Source organism: Adiantum capillus-veneris, chromosome 12 (assembly GCF_014529385.1).
Source record: "Adiantum capillus-veneris isolate H3 chromosome 12, ASM1452938v2, whole genome shotgun sequence".
Classification (NCBI taxonomy): Eukaryota; Viridiplantae; Streptophyta; class Polypodiopsida; order Polypodiales; family Pteridaceae; genus Adiantum; species Adiantum capillus-veneris.
The window spans coordinates 85,552,873-85,557,953 of NC_140942.1; positions in this window are offsets into that span (position 1 = coordinate 85,552,873).

Here is a 5,081-nt window from a genome sequence, read left to right on the forward strand (position 1 = left end):
TGCAACCTTTCAGAAGAAATCTGTTACAGAAATACTTTATTTGAGAGGGTTGCTTAACAAGTTACAATATGAAGTTGGTACTGCCATGACGGGACATATTGAGTCTTTCAAATCTATTATTAATCAACTTGTTGCTGCCGGTGATCCTGTTCCACAAAAGCAACTGATTACACTTCTCCTTGATACGGTGAAGGACTCCTCTTATGATAACATTGTTACTATTCTCTCTAATAAAGATGGTCTTGATTTCGACCAAGCTTGCATGTCTTTAATTGAATACTCTCAACGTCAAGAACGTCGGAATGCTGGTCACGATACAGCTATGATTTCACAAGAGGAGACCGAGTCACAACAGATGGAACGTGCTTTTTATGCTCGAAGGCGTCCATTTCAACGAGGAAACCGCAGAGGTGGCCGTCGCGGTAATATTTTCTCTCGTCTCAAATTTCCTAATAAGCAATGTTCTTACTACAACAGAAATGGCCATACTGAAAATGATTGTTGGGCACGTCAATATGATGAAGAACACAATATTACCACAAAACAACCACGTTTATCTAGAGACTCTTCTTCTTCTTCTTGTGAATATTGCGGACGATCTGATCATCCCACTCATATGTGCTATAAGCGTCGATTCGACACAGATCGGAATAGAGCATATGCTACTGAACATCGAAACAACATTGTACCAGAAACAAGATGCGTCCTATGTTTAGTTGCTCCAGACAGAATAGTTCATGTACGTGATGGATCACTTTTTATTGTCGATTCTGGTGCTACAGGAAATATGACATATCAGTCTAAGTGGCTCCATAACTATCATCCACTGCCAGTTCAACGTGTTGTTTATCTTGCTGATGATACTACTTGTCAAGTAAAGGGTATTGGAGACTTATATCTTGGTACCTTATCTTCTTCCACTCGAATTTTGCGAGTAGTATTACATGTACAAGATCTTCAACGTAATCTTCTTTCAGTTGCTAGACTTGTTGATCTTGGTCTGTTTGTTGGATTTGATTATACCAAATGCCGAATTGAGAAAGATGGACAGACTATAGCCACTGCTCCTAGAAAAGGTAATTTATTTGAACACTCTCTCAATGATGCTGTAGCAAATATTGTCACTGCTCCAGTTGATCATGATTGCAAAGTATGGCATCACCGTTTTGTTCATGCTGATTTCTCAAAACTCCTTGATCTTCAACGTCGTGATCTTGTTCATGGCATGGATCTTAAAGCCCATCCCCATATGGGAATTTGTGAATTTTGCGCTCTTGGGAAACACAATCGTAAACCCTTTCCTCTTTCAAATACAACTCATTCTCATGACATCTTGGATCTTGTTCATACTGATATATGTGGACCTCTACCTTCTTCGAGATCACAATATCGCTACTTCATTACTTTCATTGATGATTTCTCAAGGTATACGACTGTATTTCTACTTAGACAAAAATCTAAAGCCTTATCTGTTTTCAAACAATTCCACCAGGCTGCGAAACTTCAAACTGGTCGTCGCCTTAAGAAGCTTCGTAGTGACAATGGAGGCGAATATGTTTCTCGAGAGTTTGTGAGTTACTGTGCTGACACTGGAATTCATCATGAACACACTATTCCATATTCGCGTCAACAGAATGGTGTTGCTGAACGAAAGAATCGCACTATTCTCAATGCTGTAAGATGTATGCTGATTCATTCTGGCTTATCTCGTGTTTTCTGGGCTGAAGCTACTTTGACAGCAACATTTATTCAGAATCATCTTCCTACTACTGCACCCTCTGGTAAGATACCCATCACAGCATGGACAGGTGACATTCCTTCTGTATCTCATTTTCGAACCTTTGGATGTATTGCTTATATTCATGTTCCCAAAGAAACACGAACAAAGCTTGATGCTCCTGGTCTTAAAGTTATTTTTATTGGATATTCTGACACTTCCAAAGGCTACAAATTCTATGACCCTTCCTCCAAGAAAGTAACTGTGAATCGTGATGCTACTTTTAACGAACAGCTTATGGGAGGCTCATGGTCCATGGATGATTCTGATGATACTAAATCATTGCTTCAGGCTTTTCCATTTCTTTCAGAAGATGAAACACTTCCTATAGAGCAACTTTCCTCCTCACAACCATCCATTCCAAATGTTGCCAATGATGATATTGATATTTTTGTTGATCTGCCTATTGATTTTGAACATGGCTCATGTCATGTTTATGATGACGATATTGTTGATAATGCTTTTTCTACTTCTGAAGATCCCGTTACTTATGATGAAGCTATCTCTTCACCACAAAAGGATCAATGGCAAGAGGCTATGGAAGCAGAGTACGATTCTCTTATCTCTAAAGGTACATGGATACTAACTGAATTACCTCCTGGTCGTACAGCTATTAAATGTAAGCGGGTGTATAAAACAAAAGTAAAAGCAGATGGATCTTTTGACAAGTTCAAGGCGCGTTTAGTTGCAAAAGGTTACTCCCAAGTAGCTGGTGTTGATTATCAAGAGACTTTTTCACCAGTTGTTCGCATTACAAGTGTTCGAGTTTTATTGGCATTTGCTGTTCAATTTGATTTAGAAGCTCATGAAATGGATGTGCGAACTGCTTTTCTTAATGGTGACTTGGAAGAGGAAATTTATATGGAACAACCAGAAGGGTTTGTTATTCCAGGTAAAGAAGACCTTGTTGCTCAACTCCATAAGGCACTATATGGTCTCAAACAAGCTTCGCGAGCGTGGTATACAAAATTTGATCTTTTTCTCACCTCTAAAGGATTCATCTCTTGCTCGTCAGACCCCAACTTATACATAAAACACCAAGGTAGCAGTTTTGTGATTCTTGCTCTTTATGTGGATGATACCATCCTTGTTTCCAATGATTTGGGATTTCTTCAGCAAGTGAAAAATTTATTGTCTTCTGCATTCGATATGGTGGATCTTGGAGAGATTCACTCTTGTCTTGGCATTCAAATCCAACGGAACCGTACAAAAGGTATTTTATTCCTTCGACAGTCAAAGTTTATTGCAGATACTATTCAGAAATTTGGTATGGAATCTGCACATTCAGCCAACACACCTTGTCTTGCGAGCTGTACGAAGAATACTTCTGACAATGGCGGTCAACTTGTCACAAATCAACCTTATGCTAACTTGATTGGATGTCTTCAGTTTGTTGGCATGAACACTCGTCCTGATATTCTGTTCGCTGCTAACTATCTTGGACAACATCTTGCATGTCCTTCTCTTAAGCATTGGTCTGCTGCAAAGCGTGTATTGAAATACTTGAAAGGCACTACAGATTTTGGTTTAGTCTATCGACGACAACTCACATCGGATTCTATGCAATCTCTTTCTCTTTTGGGTTACACAGATGCAGACTGGGCAAGCTCACATTTATCTATGCGATCTACTAGTGGAAATTGCTTCTTTATAAATGGTTGTCTTGTTTCTTGGACCAGCAAGAAACAACGTTGTGTTGCAGTTTCTACAACTGAGTCAGAATAAGTTGCGGCATCACTTGCAGCTCGTGAGTTGATTTGGCTTCGACAAATGCTGGTTAATATTGGTCACTCTCCTCTTTCTAGCACACCCTTGCGGTGTGACAACCAAAGTGCTATTAGTCTTGCAAAAGACTATGTTCAACATAATAAGTCAAAGCACATTGCTGTCCATTATCATTATGTCAGGTATGAAGTACGCAAGGGAACCATTATGGTTGAACACTGTCCAAGTGACCAGATGATTGCAGACATTTTGACCAAAGGCCTCAATGAGTCACGTTTCATCCTCTTGCGCTCGGAGCTTGGAGTTGCTTCGGCCTCACTCTTTCTAGATTAGCTTCTTTTCTATTGTAATAGCTTTGTACAAATGACATTGTAATCTTTTAGGTACCATGCACTATGCACACTCCACATTTGCACCTTGTGATATCTAAGTCACTTGAATATTTGTACATAGATGCACAATTCACTTTCACATCAGCACCGCTGGTTCATATTTCACATTGTATAGGGGCTTGGGTTTTTCCCTTGAACTCCCCAAGGGTTTTTTCATCCAAAGCTAGAGACCTTTGTTTGAGTGGGGATGTTGGAGCTATATATGGCTCACTCTACTGAACTTGGTCTCACCTATATATTTGTATCTTGTCCTCAATATGAATCAGTCTTTGGGAGCGTATATGGTGTGTCTCTTGTCTCGTCTCTCTCTCTTTCTCTCTACATCTCAACACTTCAGCGGCTTCCCTGGCCTGAGTATTTTGTCTTCGTGAACGTGTCCAATACGAATATTCTGGGGGCGTTGGACTGTTTTCTTTACTAGTCATCCATCAATTGCTTCTTAACACTTTTTCAGTCGCCTGATAACAATCTTCTGCCGAATTTCATGATATTCTTTCACCAACTGTGGGTCTAAATAACTCCAATGTAATGGCATTCTGCAGCCTCCAAAAGGTACCAAAAACTCAAGATAACGCTGAACTTTCAAACGAATAACCTGCTGCAATTCTGTCGACAGTTTCCTATAATATTCCTGCAGGAAGACATTGTTGTACTCCTCCTGTTCCTTCTCTGACATCCGCTAGTTTCGAAACTGATGCAGCAAGTCGCCCTGTTCGCTCTCTGACATGCCTCAACGTCCCATTTGCGCACCACGAACAAGGTTTAACCGGCGCTTCTTGCAGAAACATTGTTTGGGTACAATGCTTCAATGCAAGGTTTTGCAGGATCGCCAAGTGTTATAGGGGTTATCTAAAATCATTGCAATTACATTCTTCACCCACAACATCCATGAAACATGAAGATAACCTCCATAACAATGTTCAAAACGCTTTCAGACTCATTCAGAATGTAAACAAAATTATAGGTAACACACAGGAAACATTCAGGACATTAACCAACATCCTGCTTCATCTTCATCATCATTCCCGTGTTACAGAACAACATTTCGCCCCAACAAGGCGTCCAAAAAATGAGAGTAGTTACAAGCCAAAAGTCGCATCCCTTAAAACATGCCTTTTAAAGTTTCAAACATCAATCAGAACTCTGATTAGTCCATCAGTTCCCTGAATGCATCCTGATCACTACCT